Below are 17913 nucleotides of genomic sequence, written 5' to 3'. Positions count from 1 at the left end.
GACGTTGCCTCTGAGCTCCGTTGCTGGCAAAGAACTGAAAGTGACATACATTCCTGTGGGGAAACACAGGGCTTTGCTAGGATTTCTCTAGGCAGTGTGTTTTCCCTGGGCCTCACTGTAGCAACACTATCTCGCCAGGGCAACACTGCATGGCACTTCCTCTGCCAGGAGAGAGCTGCTGCTTTGTAGTTTGTGCTGCGAAACCTTGCTTTGGCAAGTGCGAATTGACCGCATTCAGGCAGAAAGAAAAGAGAATAGCAAGAGGCCTTTTCTCCCCGGCTGCTCTGCCAAGCCCTTCCAGCTCAAACTATGTCGTTGCTCCTCTGGAAGGATCCCTGCACCGCGGCCTAGTTTTTCCGAAGAAGCCCTGCGTTTGCAAGAGCAAATGAGGAATTCGTGGCAGGAAAGAGGAAGGAAAGAAAGTTTCTCTCCCTCTGCCTGCTTTGCTCAGAGGACTGGATGAAGTCAGGGACTTCTCCCTTTCACTGAGAAACGTGCGGGCTGCTGTTGCCTGGGCGCTCTCTTCTTTGCAAAAGACTCTGCAGTTCCACGCTTTGAACCGTGGAAAGGCGCCGGGCTCGGCTAAGATTTCCCCCGGCGCTTCGTTTGCCCTGGGCCAAAGCGAGCCTTCACAATAGCTGAACGCTAACACTGCATACTCGTTCCACTTCCAGAACCGGGCTACGGCGAGGCAGTTCTCCGGGGGAAAACGGCCCTTCGCGAAGGGCAGATCTGCCGAGCTCCTTGCGGGAAAGCGAAAGCAAAGGACGCTTTTCTCCCTCTAACCGCTTTCGTCAGAGGAACGGGGGAAGTCACAGTGTTCTTTCTCTCCCTGAGATACACACAATCTGACGTTGCCTCTGAGCTCCGTTGCTGGCAAGGAACTGAAACTGACATACATTCCTGTGGGGAAACACAGGGCTCTGCTAGGATTTCTCTAGGCAGTGTGTTTTCCCTGGGCCTCACTGTAGCAACACTATCTCGCCAGGGCAACACTGCATGGCACTTCCTCTGCCAGGAGAGAGCTGCTGCTTTGTAGTTTGTGCTGGGAAACCTTGCTTTGGCAAGTGCGAATTGACCGCATTCAGGCAGAAAGAAAAGAGAATAGCAAGAGGCCTTTTCTCCCCGGCTGCTCTGCCAAGCCCTTCCAGCTCAAACTATGTCGTTGCTCCTCTGGAAGGATCCCTGCACCGCGGCCTAGTTTTTCCGAAGAAGCCCTGCGTTTGCAAGAGCAAATGAGGAATTCGTGGCAGGAAAGAGGAAGGAAAGAAAGTTTCTCTCCCTCTGCCTGCTTTGCTCAGAGGACTGGATGAAGTCAGGGACTTCTCCCTTTCACTGAGAAACGTGCGGGCTGCTGTTGCCTGGGCGCTCTCTTCTTTGCAAAAGAGTCTGCAGTTCCACGCTTTGAACCGTGGAAAGGCGCCGGGCTCTGCTAAGATTTCCCGCGGCGCTTCGTTTGCCCCGGGCCAAAGCGAGCCTTCACAATAGCTGAACACTAACACTGCATACTCGTTCCACTTCCAGAACCGGGCTACGGCGAGGCAGTTCTCCGGGGGAAAACGGCCCTTCGCGAAGGGCAGATCTGCCGAGCTCCTTGCGGGAAAGCGAAAGCAAAGGACGCTTTTCTCCCTCTAACCGCTTTCGTCAGAGGAACGGGGGAAGTCACAGTGTTCTTTCTCTCCCTGAGATACACACAATCTGACGTTGCCTCTGAGCTCCGTTGCTGGCAAAGAACTGAAAGGGACATACATTCCTGTGGGGAAACACAGGGCTTTGCTAGGATTTCTCTAGGCAGTGTGTTTTCCCTGGGCCTCACTGTAGCAACACTATGTCGCCAGGGCAACACTGCATGGCACTTCCTCTGCCAGGAGAGAGCTGCTGCTTTGTAGTTTGTGCTGCGAAACCTTGCTTTGGCAAGTGCGAATTGACCGCATTCAGGCAGAAAGAAAAGAGAATAGCAAGAGGCCTTTTCTCCCCGGCTGCTCTGCCAAGCCCTTCCAGCTCAAACTATGTCGTTGCTCCTCTGGAAGGATCCCTGCACCGCGGCCTAGTTTTTCCGAAGAAGCCCTGCGTTTGCAAGAGCAAATGAGGAATTCGTGGCAGGAAAGAGGAAGGAAAGAAAGTTTCTCTCCCTCTGCCTGCTTTGCTCAGAGGACTGGATGAAGTCAGGGACTTCTCCCTTTCACTGAGAAACGTGCGGGCTGCTGTTGCCTGGGCGCTCTCTTCTTTGCAAAAGAGTCTGCAGTTCCACGCTTTGAACCGTGGAAAGGCGCCGGGCTCTGCTAAGATTTCCCGCGGCGCTTCGTTTGCCCCGGGCCAAAGCGAGCCTTCACAATAGCTGAACACTAACACTGCATACTCGTTCCACTTCCAGAACCGGGCTACGGCGAGGCAGTTCTCCGGGGGAAAACGGCCCTTCGCGAAGGGCAGATCTGCCGAGCTCCTTGCGGGAAAGCGAAAGCAAAGGACGCTTTTCTCCCTCTAACCGCTTTCGTCAGAGGAACGGGGGAAGTCACAGTGTTCTTTCTCTCCCTGAGATACACACAATCTGACGTTGCCTCTGAGCTCCGTTGCTGGCAAAGAACTGAAAGTGACATACATTCCTGTGGGGAAACACAGGGCTTTGCTAGGATTTCTCTAGGCAGTGTGTTTTCCCTGGGCCTCACTGTAGCAACACTATCTCGCCAGGGCAACACTGCATGGCACTTCCTCTGCCAGGAGAGAGCTGCTGCTTTGTAGTTTGTGCTGCGAAACCTTGCTTTGGCAAGTGCGAATTGACCGCATTCAGGCAGAAAGAAAAGAGAATAGCAAGAGGCCTTTTCTCCCCGGCTGCTCTGCCAAGCCCTTCCAGCTCAAACTATGTCGTTGCTCCTCTGGAAGGATCCCTGCACCGCGGCCTAGTTTTTCCGAAGAAGCCCTGCGTTTGCAAGAGCAAATGAGGAATTCGTGGCAGGAAAGAGGAAGGAAAGAAAGTTTCTCTCCCTCTGCCTGCTTTGCTCAGAGGACTGGATGAAGTCAGGGACTTCTCCCTTTCACTGAGAAACGTGCGGGCTGCTGTTGCCTGGACGCTCTCTTCTTTGCAAAAGAGTCTGCAGTTCCACGCTTTGAACCGTGGAAAGGCGCCGGGCTCTGCTAAGATTTCCCCCGGCGCTTCCTTTGCCCTGGGCCAAAGCGAGCCTTCACAATAGCTGAACGCTAACACTGCATACTCGTTCCACTTCCAGAACCGGGCTACGGCGAGGCAGTTCTCCGGGGGAAAACGGCCCTTCGCGAAGGGCAGATCTGCCGAGCTCCTTGCGGGAAAGCGAAAGCAAAGGACGCTTTTCTCCCTCTAACCGCTTTCGTCAGAGGAACGGGGGAAGTCACAGTGTTCTTTCTCTCCCTGAGATACACACAATCTGACGTTGCCTCTGAGCTCCGTTGCTGGCAAGGAACTGAAACTGACATACATTCCTGTGGGGAAACTCAGGGCTCTGCTAGGATTTCTCTAGGCAGTGTGTTTTCCCTGGGCCTCACTGTAGCAACACTATCTCGCCAGGGCAACACTGCATGGCACTTCCTCTGCCAGGAGAGAGCTGCTGCTTTGTAGTTTGTGCTGGGAAACCTTGCTTTGGCAAGTGCGAATTGACCGCATTCAGGCAGAAAGAAAAGAGAATAGCAAGAGGCCTTTTCTCCCCGGCTGCTCTGCCAAGCCCTTCCAGCTCAAACTATGTCGTTGCTCCTCTGGAAGGATCCCTGCACCGCGGCCTAGTTTTTCCGAAGAAGCCCTGCGTTTGCAAGAGCAAATGAGGAATTCGTGGCAGGAAAGAGGAAGGAAAGAAAGTTTCTCTCCCTCTGCCTGCTTTGCTCAGAGGACTGGATGAAGTCAGGGACTTCTCCCTTTCACTGAGAAACGTGCGGGCTGCTGTTGCCTGGGCGCTCTCTTCTTTGCAAAAGAGTCTGCAGTTCCACGCTTTGAACCGTGGAAAGGCGCCGGGCTCTGCTAAGATTTCCCCCGGCGCTTCGTTTGCCCTGGGCCAAAGCGAGCCTTCACAATAGCTGAACGCTAACACTGCATACTCGTTCCACTTCCAGAACCGGGCTACGGCGAGGCAGTTCTCCGGGGGAAAACGGCCCTTCGCGAAGGGCAGATCTGCCGAGCTCCTTGCGGGAAAGCGAAAGCAAAGGACGCTTTTCTCCCTCTAACCGCTTTCGTCAGAGGAACGGGGGAAGTCACAGTGTTCTTTCTCTCCCTGAGATACACACAATCTGACGTTGCCTCTGAGCTCCGTTGCTGGCAAGGAACTGAAACTGACATACATTCCTGTGGGGAAACACAGGGCTCTGCTAGGATTTCTCTAGGCAGTGTGTTTTCCCTGGGCCTCACTGTAGCAACACTATCTCGCCAGGGCAACACTGCATGGCACTTCCTCTGCCAGGAGAGAGCTGCTGCTTTGTAGTTTGTGCTGGGAAACCTTGCTTTGGCAAGTGCGAATTGACCGCATTCAGGCAGAAAGAAAAGAGAATAGCAAGAGGCCTTTTCTCCCCGGCTGCTCTGCCAAGCCCTTCCAGCTCAAACTATGTCGTTGCTCCTCTGGAAGGATCCCTGCACCGCGGCCTAGTTTTTCCGAAGAAGCCCTGCGTTTGCAAGAGCAAATGAGGAATTCGTGGCAGGAAAGAGGAAGGAAAGAAAGTTTCTCTCCCTCTGCCTGCTTTGCTCAGAGGACTGGATGAAGTCAGGGACTTCTCCCTTTCACTGAGAAACGTGCGGGCTGCTGTTGCCTGGGCGCTCTCTTCTTTGCAAAAGACTCTGCAGTTCCACGCTTTGAACCGTGGAAAGGCGCCGGGCTCGGCTAAGATTTCCCCCGGCGCTTCGTTTGCCCTGGGCCAAAGCGAGCCTTCACAATAGCTGAACGCTAACACTGCATACTCGTTCCACTTCCAGAACCGGGCTACGGCGAGGCAGTTCTCCGGGGGAAAACGGCCCTTCGCGAAGGGCAGATCTGCCGAGCTCCTTGCGGGAAAGCGAAAGCAAAGGACGCTTTTCTCCCTCTAACCGCTTTCGTCAGAGGAACGGGGGAAGTCACAGTGTTCTTTCTCTCCCTGAGATACACACAATCTGACGTTGCCTCTGAGCTCCGTTGCTGGCAAGGAACTGAAACTGACATACATTCCTGTGGGGAAACACAGGGCTCTGCTAGGATTTCTCTAGGCAGTGTGTTTTCCCTGGGCCTCACTGTAGCAACACTATCTCGCCAGGGCAACACTGCATGGCACTTCCTCTGCCAGGAGAGAGCTGCTGCTTTGTAGTTTGTGCTGGGAAACCTTGCTTTGGCAAGTGCGAATTGACCGCATTCAGGCAGAAAGAAAAGAGAATAGCAAGAGGCCTTTTCTCCCCGGCTGCTCTGCCAAGCCCTTCCAGCTCAAACTATGTCGTTGCTCCTCTGGAAGGATCCCTGCACCGCGGCCTAGTTTTTCCGAAGAAGCCCTGCGTTTGCAAGAGCAAATGAGGAATTCGTGGCAGGAAAGAGGAAGGAAAGAAAGTTTCTCTCCCTCTGCCTGCTTTGCTCAGAGGACTGGATGAAGTCAGGGACTTCTCCCTTTCACTGAGAAACGTGCGGGCTGCTGTTGCCTGGGCGCTCTCTTCTTTGCAAAAGAGTCTGCAGTTCCACGCTTTGAACCGTGGAAAGGCGCCGGGCTCTGCTAAGATTTCCCGCGGCGCTTCGTTTGCCCCGGGCCAAAGCGAGCCTTCACAATAGCTGAACACTAACACTGCATACTCGTTCCACTTCCAGAACCGGGCTACGGCGAGGCAGTTCTACGGGGGAAAACGGCCCTTCGCGAAGGGCAGATCTGCCGAGCTCCTTGCGGGAAAGCGAAAGCAAAGGACGCTTTTCTCCCTCTAACCGCTTTCGTCAGAGGAACGGGGGAAGTCACAGTGTTCTTTCTCTCCCTGAGATACACACAATCTGACGTTGCCTCTGAGCTCCGTTGCTGGCAAAGAACTGAAAGGGACATACATTCCTGTGGGGAAACACAGGGCTTTGCTAGGATTTCTCTAGGCAGTGTGTTTTCCCTGGGCCTCACTGTAGCAACACTATGTCGCCAGGGCAACACTGCATGGCACTTCCTCTGCCAGGAGAGAGCTGCTGCTTTGTAGTTTGTGCTGCGAAACCTTGCTTTGGCAAGTGCGAATTGACCGCATTCAGGCAGAAAGAAAAGAGAATAGCAAGAGGCCTTTTCTCCCCGGCTGCTCTGCCAAGCCCTTCCAGCTCAAACTATGTCGTTGCTCCTCTGGAAGGATCCCTGCACCGAGGCCTAGTTTTTCCGAAGAAGCCCTGCGTTTGCAAGAGCAAATGAGGAATTCGTGGCAGGAAAGAGGAAGGAAAGAAAGTTTCTCTCCCTCTGCCTGCTTTGCTCAGAGGACTGGATGAAGTCAGGGACTTCTCCCTTTCACTGAGAAACGTGCGGGCTGCTGTTGCCTGGGCGCTCTCTTCTTTGCAAAAGAGTCTGCAGTTCCACGCTTTGAACCGTGGAAAGGCGCCGGGCTCTGCTAAGATTTCCCGCGGCGCTTCGTTTGCCCCGGGCCAAAGCGAGCCTTCACAATAGCTGAACACTAACACTGCATACTCGTTCCACTTCCAGAACCGGGCTACGGCGAGGCAGTTCTCCGGGGGAAAACGGCCCTTCGCGAAGGGCAGATCTGCCGAGCTCCTTGCGGGAAAGCGAAAGCAAAGGACGCTTTTCTCCCTCTAACCGCTTTCGTCAGAGGAACGGGGGAAGTCACAGTGTTCTTTCTCTCCCTGAGATACACACAATCTGACGTTGCCTCTGAGCTCCGTTGCTGGCAAAGAACTGAAAGTGACATACATTCCTGTGGGGAAACACAGGGCTTTGCTAGGATTTCTCTAGGCAGTGTGTTTTCCCTGGGCCTCACTGTAGCAACACTATCTCGCCAGGGCAACACTGCATGGCACTTCCTCTGCCAGGAGAGAGCTGCTGCTTTGTAGTTTGTGCTGCGAAACCTTGCTTTGGCAAGTGCGAATTGACCGCATTCAGGCAGAAAGAAAAGAGAATAGCAAGAGGCCTTTTCTCCCCGGCTGCTCTGCCAAGCCCTTCCAGCTCAAACTATGTCGTTGCTCCTCTGGAAGGATCCCTGCACCGCGGCCTAGTTTTTCCGAAGAAGCCCTGCGTTTGCAAGAGCAAATGAGGAATTCGTGGCAGGAAAGAGGAAGGAAAGAAAGTTTCTCTCCCTCTGCCTGCTTTGCTCAGAGGACTGGATGAAGTCAGGGACTTCTCCCTTTCACTGAGAAACGTGCGGGCTGCTGTTGCCTGGACGCTCTCTTCTTTGCAAAAGAGTCTGCAGTTCCACGCTTTGAACCGTGGAAAGGCGCCGGGCTCTGCTAAGATTTCCCCCGGCGCTTCCTTTGCCCTGGGCCAAAGCGAGCCTTCACAATAGCTGAACGCTAACACTGCATACTCGTTCCACTTCCAGAACCGGGCTACGGCGAGGCAGTTCTCCGGGGGAAAACGGCCCTTCGCGAAGGGCAGATCTGCCGAGCTCCTTGCGGGAAAGCGAAAGCAAAGGACGCTTTTCTCCCTCTAACCGCTTTCGTCAGAGGAACGGGGGAAGTCACAGTGTTCTTTCTCTCCCTGAGATACACACAATCTGACGTTGCCTCTGAGCTCCGTTGCTGGCAAGGAACTGAAACTGACATACATTCCTGTGGGGAAACTCAGGGCTCTGCTAGGATTTCTCTAGGCAGTGTGTTTTCCCTGGGCCTCACTGTAGCAACACTATCTCGCCAGGGCAACACTGCATGGCACTTCCTCTGCCAGGAGAGAGCTGCTGCTTTGTAGTTTGTGCTGGGAAACCTTGCTTTGGCAAGTGCGAATTGACCGCATTCAGGCAGAAAGAAAAGAGAATAGCAAGAGGCCTTTTCTCCCCGGCTGCTCTGCCAAGCCCTTCCAGCTCAAACTATGTCGTTGCTCCTCTGGAAGGATCCCTGCACCGCGGCCTAGTTTTTCCGAAGAAGCCCTGCGTTTGCAAGAGCAAATGAGGAATTCGTGGCAGGAAAGAGGAAGGAAAGAAAGTTTCTCTCCCTCTGCCTGCTTTGCTCAGAGGACTGGATGAAGTCAGGGACTTCTCCCTTTCACTGAGAAACGTGCGGGCTGCTGTTGCCTGGGCGCTCTCTTCTTTGCAAAAGAGTCTGCAGTTCCACGCTTTGAACCGTGGAAAGGCGCCGGGCTCTGCTAAGATTTCCCCCGGCGCTTCGTTTGCCCTGGGCCAAAGCGAGCCTTCACAATAGCTGAACGCTAACACTGCATACTCGTTCCACTTCCAGAACCGGGCTACGGCGAGGCAGTTCTCCGGGGGAAAACGGCCCTTCGCGAAGGGCAGATCTGCCGAGCTCCTTGCGGGAAAGCGAAAGCAAAGGACGCTTTTCTCCCTCTAACCGCTTTCGTCAGAGGAACGGGGGAAGTCACAGTGTTCTTTCTCTCCCTGAGATACACACAATCTGACGTTGCCTCTGAGCTCCGTTGCTGGCAAAGAACTGAAAGTGACATACATTCCTGTGGGGAAACACAGGGCTTTGCTAGGATTTCTCTAGGCAGTGTGTTTTCCCTGGGCCTCACTGTAGCAACACTATCTCGCCAGGGCAACACTGCATGGCACTTCCTCTGCCAGGAGAGAGCTGCTGCTTTGTAGTTTGTGCTGCGAAACCTTGCTTTGGCAAGTGCGAATTGACCGCATTCAGGCAGAAAGAAAAGAGAATAGCAAGAGGCCTTTTCTCCCCGGCTGCTCTGCCAAGCCCTTCCAGCTCAAACTATGTCGTTGCTCCTCTGGAAGGATCCCTGCACCGCGGCCTAGTTTTTCCGAAGAAGCCCTGCGTTTGCAAGAGCAAATGAGGAATTCGTGGCAGGAAAGAGGAAGGAAAGAAAGTTTCTCTCCCTCTGCCTGCTTTGCTCAGAGGACTGGATGAAGTCAGGGACTTCTCCCTTTCACTGAGAAACGTGCGGGCTGCTGTTGCCTGGACGCTCTCTTCTTTGCAAAAGAGTCTGCAGTTCCACGCTTTGAACCGTGGAAAGGCGCCGGGCTCTGCTAAGATTTCCCCCGGCGCTTCCTTTGCCCTGGGCCAAAGCGAGCCTTCACAATAGCTGAACGCTAACACTGCATACTCGTTCCACTTCCAGAACCGGGCTACGGCGAGGCAGTTCTCCGGGGGAAAACGGCCCTTCGCGAAGGGCAGATCTGCCGAGCTCCTTGCGGGAAAGCGAAAGCAAAGGACGCTTTTCTCCCTCTAACCGCTTTCGTCAGAGGAACGGGGGAAGTCACAGTGTTCTTTCTCTCCCTGAGATACACACAATCTGACGTTGCCTCTGAGCTCCGTTGCTGGCAAGGAACTGAAACTGACATACATTCCTGTGGGGAAACTCAGGGCTCTGCTAGGATTTCTCTAGGCAGTGTGTTTTCCCTGGGCCTCACTGTAGCAACACTATCTCGCCAGGGCAACACTGCATGGCACTTCCTCTGCCAGGAGAGAGCTGCTGCTTTGTAGTTTGTGCTGGGAAACCTTGCTTTGGCAAGTGCGAATTGACCGCATTCAGGCAGAAAGAAAAGAGAATAGCAAGAGGCCTTTTCTCCCCGGCTGCTCTGCCAAGCCCTTCCAGCTCAAACTATGTCGTTGCTCCTCTGGAAGGATCCCTGCACCGCGGCCTAGTTTTTCCGAAGAAGCCCTGCGTTTGCAAGAGCAAATGAGGAATTCGTGGCAGGAAAGAGGAAGGAAAGAAAGTTTCTCTCCCTCTGCCTGCTTTGCTCAGAGGACTGGATGAAGTCAGGGACTTCTCCCTTTCACTGAGAAACGTGCGGGCTGCTGTTGCCTGGGCGCTCTCTTCTTTGCAAAAGAGTCTGCAGTTCCACGCTTTGAACCGTGGAAAGGCGCCGGGCTCTGCTAAGATTTCCCCCGGCGCTTCGTTTGCCCTGGGCCAAAGCGAGCCTTCACAATAGCTGAACGCTAACACTGCATACTCGTTCCACTTCCAGAACCGGGCTACGGCGAGGCAGTTCTCCGGGGGAAAACGGCCCTTCGCGAAGGGCAGATCTGCCGAGCTCCTTGCGGGAAAGCGAAAGCAAAGGACGCTTTTCTCCCTCTAACCGCTTTCGTCAGAGGAACGGGGGAAGTCACAGTGTTCTTTCTCTCCCTGAGATACACACAATCTGACGTTGCCTCTGAGCTCCGTTGCTGGCAAGGAACTGAAACTGACATACATTCCTGTGGGGAAACACAGGGCTCTGCTAGGATTTCTCTAGGCAGTGTGTTTTCCCTGGGCCTCACTGTAGCAACACTATCTCGCCAGGGCAACACTGCATGGCACTTCCTCTGCCAGGAGAGAGCTGCTGCTTTGTAGTTTGTGCTGGGAAACCTTGCTTTGGCAAGTGCGAATTGACCGCATTCAGGCAGAAAGAAAAGAGAATAGCAAGAGGCCTTTTCTCCCCGGCTGCTCTGCCAAGCCCTTCCAGCTCAAACTATGTCGTTGCTCCTCTGGAAGGATCCCAGCACCGCGGCCTAGTTTTTCCGAAGAAGCCCTGCGTTTGCAAGAGCAAATGAGGAATTCGTGGCAGGAAAGAGGAAGGAAAGAAAGTTTCTCTCCCTCTGCCTGCTTTGCTCAGAGGACTGGATGAAGTCAGGGACGTCTCCCTTTCACTGAGAAACGTGCGGGCTGCTGTTGCCTGGGCGCTCTCTTCTTTGCAAAAGAGTCTGCAGTTCCACGCTTTGAACCGTGGAAAGGCGCCGGGCTCTGCTAAGATTTCCCCCGGCGCTTCGTTTGCCCTGGGCCAAAGCGAGCCTTCACAATAGCTGAACGCTAACACTGCATACTCGTTCCACTTCCAGAACCGGGCTACGGCGAGGCAGTTCTCCGGGGGAAAACGGCCCTTCGCGAAGGGCAGATCTGCCGAGCTCCTTGCGGGAAAGCGAAAGCAAAGGACGCTTTTCTCCCTCTAAGCGCTTTCGTCAGAGGAACGGGGGAAGTCACAGTGTTCTTTCTCTCCCTGAGATACACACAATCTGACGTTGCCTCTGAGCTCCGTTGCTGGCAAAGAACTGAAAGTGACATACATTCCTGTGGGGAAACACAGGGCTTTGCTAGGATTTCTCTAGGCAGTGTGTTTTCCCTGGGCCTCACTGTAGCAACACTATCTCGCCAGGGCAACACTGCATGGCACTTCCTCTGCCAGGAGAGAGCTGCTGCTTTGTAGTTTGTGCTGCGAAACCTTGCTTTGGCAAGTGCGAATTGACCGCATTCAGGCAGAAAGAAAAGAGAATAGCAAGAGGCCTTTTCTCCCCGGCTGCTCTGCCAAGCCCTTCCAGCTCAAACTATGTCGTTGCTCCTCTGGAAGGATCCCTGCACCGCGGCCTAGTTTTTCCGAAGAAGCCCTGCGTTTGCAAGAGCAAATGAGGAATTCGTGGCAGGAAAGAGGAAGGAAAGAAAGTTTCTCTCCCTCTGCCTGCTTTGCTCAGAGGACTGGATGAAGTCAGGGACTTCTCCCTTTCACTGAGAAACGTGCGGGCTGCTGTTGCCTGGGCGCTCTCTTCTTTGCAAAAGAGTCTGCAGTTCCACGCTTTGAACCGTGGAAAGGCGCCGGGCTCTGCTAAGATTTCCCCCGGCGCTTCGTTTGCCCTGGGCCAAAGCGAGCCTTCACAATAGCTGAACGCTAACACTGCATACTCGTTCCACTTCCAGAACCGGGCTACGGCGAGGCAGTTCTCCGGGGGAAAACGGCCCTTCGCGAAGGGCAGATCTGCCGAGCTCCTTGCGGGAAAGCGAAAGCAAAGGACGCTTTTCTCCCTCTAACCGCTTTCGTCAGAGGAACGGGGGAAGTCACAGTGTTCTTTCTCTCCCTGAGATACACACAATCTGACGTTGCCTCTGAGCTCCGTTGCTGGCAAGGAACTGAAACTGACATACATTCCTGTGGGGAAACACAGGGCTCTGCTAGGATTTCTCTAGGCAGTGTGTTTTCCCTGGGCCTCACTGTAGCAACACTATCTCGCCAGGGCAACACTGCATGGCACTTCCTCTGCCAGGAGAGAGCTGCTGCTTTGTAGTTTGTGCTGGGAAACCTTGCTTTGGCAAGTGCGAATTGACCGCATTCAGGCAGAAAGAAAAGAGAATAGCAAGAGGCCTTTTCTCCCCGGCTGCTCTGCCAAGCCCTTCCAGCTCAAACTATGTCGTTGCTCCTCTGGAAGGATCCCTGCACCGCGGCCTAGTTTTTCCGAAGAAGCCCTGCGTTTGCAAGAGCAAATGAGGAATTCGTGGCAGGAAAGAGGAAGGAAAGAAAGTTTCTCTCCCTCTGCCTGCTTTGCTCAGAGGACTGGATGAAGTCAGGGACTTCTCTCTTTCACTGAGAAACGTGCGGGCTGCTGTTGCCTGGGCGCTCTCTTCTTTGCAAAAGAGTCTGCAGTTCCACGCTTTGAACCGTGGAAAGGCGCCGGGCTCTGCTAAGATTTCCCGCGGCGCTTCGTTTGCCCCGGGCCAAAGCGAGCCTTCACAATAGCTGAACACTAACACTGCATACTCGTTCCACTTCCAGAACCGGGCTACGGCGAGGCAGTTCTCCGGGGGAAAACGGCCCTTCGCGAAGGGCAGATCTGCCGAGCTCCTTGCGGGAAAGCGAAAGCAAAGGACGCTTTTCTCCCTCTAACCGCTTTCGTCAGAGGAACGGGGGAAGTCACAGTGTTCTTTCTCTCCCTGAGATACACACAATCTGACGTTGCCTCTGAGCTCCGTTGCTGGCAAAGAACTGAAAGGGACATACATTCCTGTGGGGAAACACAGGGCTTTGCTAGGATTTCTCTAGGCAGTGTGTTTTCCCTGGGCCTCACTGTAGCAACACTATGTCGCCAGGGCAACACTGCATGGCACTTCCTCTGCCAGGAGAGAGCTGCTGCTTTGTAGTTTGTGCTGCGAAACCTTGCTTTGGCAAGTGCGAATTGACCGCATTCAGGCAGAAAGAAAAGAGAATAGCAAGAGGCCTTTTCTCCCCGGCTGCTCTGCCAAGCCCTTCCAGCTCAAACTATGTCGTTGCTCCTCTGGAAGGATCCCTGCACCGCGGCCTAGTTTTTCCGAAGAAGCCCTGCGTTTGCAAGAGCAAATGAGGAATTCGTGGCAGGAAAGAGGAAGGAAAGAAAGTTTCTCTCCCTCTGCCTGCTTTGCTCAGAGGACTGGATGAAGTCAGGGACTTCTCCCTTTCACTGAGAAACGTGCGGGCTGCTGTTGCCTGGGCGCTCTCTTCTTTGCAAAAGAGTCTGCAGTTCCACGCTTTGAACCGTGGAAAGGCGCCGGGCTCTGCTAAGATTTCACGCGGCGCTTCGTTTGCCCCGGGCCAAAGCGAGCCTTCACAATAGCTGAACACTAACACTGCATACTCGTTCCACTTCCAGAACCGGGCTACGGCGAGGCAGTTCTCCGGGGGAAAACGGCCCTTCGCGAAGGGCAGATCTGCCGAGCTCCTTGCGGGAAAGCGAAAGCAAAGGACGCTTTTCTCCCTCTAACCGCTTTCGTCAGAGGAACGGGGGAAGTCACAGTGTTCTTTCTCTCCCTGAGATACACACAATCTGACGTTGCCTCTGAGCTCCGTTGCTGGCAAAGAACTGAAAGTGACATACATTCCTGTGGGGAAACACAGGGCTTTGCTAGGATTTCTCTAGGCAGTGTGTTTTCCCTGGGCCTCACTGTAGCAACACTATCTCGCCAGGGCAACACTGCATGGCACTTCCTCTGCCAGGAGAGAGCTGCTGCTTTGTAGTTTGTGCTGCGAAACCTTGCTTTGGCAAGTGCGAATTGACCGCATTCAGGCAGAAAGAAAAGAGAATAGCAAGAGGCCTTTTCTCCCCGGCTGCTCTGCCAAGCCCTTCCAGCTCAAACTATGTCGTTGCTCCTCTGGAAGGATCCCTGCACCGCGGCCTAGTTTTTCCGAAGAAGCCCTGCGTTTGCAAGAGCAAATGAGGAATTCGTGGCAGGAAAGAGGAAGGAAAGAAAGTTTCTCTCCCTCTGCCTGCTTTGCTCAGAGGACTGGATGAAGTCAGGGACTTCTCCCTTTCACTGAGAAACGTGCGGGCTGCTGTTGCCTGGACGCTCTCTTCTTTGCAAAAGAGTCTGCAGTTCCACGCTTTGAACCGTGGAAAGGCGCCGGGCTCTGCTAAGATTTCCCCCGGCGCTTCCTTTGCCCTGGGCCAAAGCGAGCCTTCACAATAGCTGAACGCTAACACTGCATACTCGTTCCACTTCCAGAACCGGGCTACGGCGAGGCAGTTCTCCGGGGGAAAACGGCCCTTCGCGAAGGGCAGATCTGCCGAGCTCCTTGCGGGAAAGCGAAAGCAAAGGACGCTTTTCTCCCTCTAACCGCTTTCGTCAGAGGAACGGGGGAAGTCACAGTGTTCTTTCTCTCCCTGAGATACACACAATCTGACGTTGCCTCTGAGCTCCGTTGCTGGCAAGGAACTGAAAGTGACATACATTCCTGTGGGGAAACTCAGGGCTCTGCTAGGATTTCTCTAGGCAGTGTGTTTTCCCTGGGCCTCACTGTAGCAACACTATCTCGCCAGGGCAACACTGCATGGCACTTCCTCTGCCAGGAGAGAGCTGCTGCTTTGTAGTTTGTGCTGGGAAACCTTGCTTTGGCAAGTGCGAATTGACCGCATTCAGGCAGAAAGAAAAGAGAATAGCAAGAGGCCTTTTCTCCCCGGCTGCTCTGCCAAGCCCTTCCAGCTCAAACTATGTCGTTGCTCCTCTGGAAGGATCCCTGCACCGCGGCCTAGTTTTTCCGAAGAAGCCCTGCGTTTGCAAGAGCAAATGAGGAATTCGTGGCAGGAAAGAGGAAGGAAAGAAAGTTTCTCTCCCTCTGCCTGCTTTGCTCAGAGGACTGGATGAAGTCAGGGACTTCTCCCTTTCACTGAGAAACGTGCGGGCTGCTGTTGCCTGGGCGCTCTCTTCTTTGCAAAAGAGTCTGCAGTTCCACGCTTTGAACCGTGGAAAGGCGCCGGGCTCTGCTAAGATTTCCCCCGGCGCTTCGTTTGCCCTGGGCCAAAGCGAGCCTTCACAATAGCTGAACGCTAACACTGCATACTCGTTCCACTTCCAGAACCGGGCTACGGCGAGGCAGTTCTCCGGGGGAAAACGGCCCTTCGCGAAGGGCAGATCTGCCGAGCTCCTTGCGGGAAAGCGAAAGCAAAGGACGCTTTTCTCCCTCTAACCGCTTTCGTCAGAGGAACGGGGGAAGTCACAGTGTTCTTTCTCTCCCTGAGATACACACAATCTGACGTTGCCTCTGAGCTCCGTTGCTGGCAAGGAACTGAAACTGACATACATTCCTGTGGGGAAACACAGGGCTCTGCTAGGATTTCTCTAGGCAGTGTGTTTTCCCTGGGCCTCACTGTAGCAACACTATCTCGCCAGGGCAACACTGCATGGCACTTCCTCTGCCAGGAGAGAGCTGCTGCTTTGTAGTTTGTGCTGGGAAACCTTGCTTTGGCAAGTGCGAATTGACCGCATTCAGGCAGAAAGAAAAGAGAATAGCAAGAGGCCTTTTCTCCCCGGCTGCTCTGCCAAGCCCTTCCAGCTCAAACTATGTCGTTGCTCCTCTGGAAGGATCCCTGCACCGCGGCCTAGTTTTTCCGAAGAAGCCCTGCGTTTGCAAGAGCAAATGAGGAATTCGTGGCAGGAAAGAGGAAGGAAAGAAAGTTTCTCTCCCTCTGCCTGCTTTGCTCAGAGGACTGGATGAAGTCAGGGACTTCTCCCTTTCACTGAGAAACGTGCGGGCTGCTGTTGCCTGGGCGCTCTCTTCTTTGCAAAAGAGTCTGCAGTTCCACGCTTTGAACCGTGGAAAGGCGCCGGGCTCTGCTAAGATTTCACGCGGCGCTTCGTTTGCCCCGGGCCAAAGCGAGCCTTCACAATAGCTGAACACTAACACTGCATACTCGTTCCACTTCCAGAACCGGGCTACGGCGAGGCAGTTCTCCGGGGGAAAACGGCCCTTCGCGAAGGGCAGATCTGCCGAGCTCCTTGCGGGAAAGCGAAAGCAAAGGACGCTTTTCTCCCTCTAACCGCTTTCGTCAGAGGAACGGGGGAAGTCACAGTGTTCTTTCTCTCCCTGAGATACACACAATCTGACGTTGCCTCTGAGCTCCGTTGCTGGCAAAGAACTGAAAGGGACATACATTCCTGTGGGGAAACACAGGGCTTTGCTAGGATTTCTCTAGGCAGTGTGTTTTCCCTGGGCCTCACTGTAGCAACACTATGTCGCCAGGGCAACACTGCATGGCACTTCCTCTGCCAGGAGAGAGCTGCTGCTTTGTAGTTTGTGCTGCGAAACCTTGCTTTGGCAAGTGCGAATTGACCGCATTCAGGCAGAAAGAAAAGAGAATAGCAAGAGGCCTTTTCTCCCCGGCTGCTCTGCCAAGCCCTTCCAGCTCAAACTATGTCGTTGCTCCTCTGGAAGGATCCCTGCACCGCGGCCTAGTTTTTCCGAAGAAGCCCTGCGTTTGCAAGAGCAAATGAGGAATTCGTGGCAGGAAAGAGGAAGGAAAGAAAGTTTCTCTCCCTCTGCCTGCTTTGCTCAGAGGACTGGATGAAGTCAGGGACTTCTCCCTTTCACTGAGAAACGTGCGGGCTGCTGTTGCCTGGACGCTCTCTTCTTTGCAAAAGAGTCTGCAGTTCCACGCTTTGAACCGTGGAAAGGCGCCGGGCTCTGCTAAGATTTCCCCCGGCGCTTCCTTTGCCCTGGGCCAAAGCGAGCCTTCACAATAGCTGAACGCTAACACTGCATACTCGTTCCACTTCCAGAACCGGGCTACGGCGAGGCAGTTCTCCGGGGGAAAACGGCCCTTCGCGAAGGGCAGATCTGCCGAGCTCCTTGCGGGAAAGCGAAAGCAAAGGACGCTTTTCTCCCTCTAACCGCTTTCGTCAGAGGAACGGGGGAAGTCACAGTGTTCTTTCTCTCCCTGAGATACACACAATCTGACGTTGCCTCTGAGCTCCGTTGCTGGCAAGGAACTGAAAGTGACATACATTCCTGTGGGGAAACTCAGGGCTCTGCTAGGATTTCTCTAGGCAGTGTGTTTTCCCTGGGCCTCACTGTAGCAACACTATCTCGCCAGGGCAACACTGCATGGCACTTCCTCTGCCAGGAGAGAGCTGCTGCTTTGTAGTTTGTGCTGGGAAACCTTGCTTTGGCAAGTGCGAATTGACCGCATTCAGGCAGAAAGAAAAGAGAATAGCAAGAGGCCTTTTCTCCCCGGCTGCTCTGCCAAGCCCTTCCAGCTCAAACTATGTCGTTGCTCCTCTGGAAGGATCCCTGCACCGCGGCCTAGTTTTTCCGAAGAAGCCCTGCGTTTGCAAGAGCAAATGAGGAATTCGTGGCAGGAAAGAGGAAGGAAAGAAAGTTTCTCTCCCTCTGCCTGCTTTGCTCAGAGGACTGGATGAAGTCAGGGACTTCTCCCTTTCACTGAGAAACGTGCGGGCTGCTGTTGCCTGGACGCTCTCTTCTTTGCAAAAGAGTCTGCAGTTCCACGCTTTGAACCGTGGAAAGGCGCCGGGCTCTGCTAAGATTTCCCCCGGCGCTTCGTTTGCCCTGGGCCAAAGCGAGCCTTCACAATAGCTGAACGCTAACACTGCATACTCGTTCCACTTCCAGAACCGGGCTACGGCGAGGCAGTTCTCCGGGGGAAAACGGCCCTTCGCGAAGGGCAGATCTGCCGAGCTCCTTGCGGGAAAGCGAAAGCAAAGGACGCTTTTCTCCCTCTAACCGCTTTCGTCAGAGGAACGGGGGAAGTCACAGTGTTCTTTCTCTCCCTGAGATACACACAATCTGACGTTGCCTCTGAGCTCCGTTGCTGGCAAGGAACTGAAACTGACATACATTCCTGTGGGGAA

Source organism: Elephas maximus, chromosome 20, assembly GCF_024166365.1.
Source record: "Elephas maximus indicus isolate mEleMax1 chromosome 20, mEleMax1 primary haplotype, whole genome shotgun sequence".
Classification (NCBI taxonomy): domain Eukaryota; kingdom Metazoa; phylum Chordata; class Mammalia; order Proboscidea; family Elephantidae; genus Elephas; species Elephas maximus.
This window is presented reverse-complemented; position numbering follows the sequence as displayed.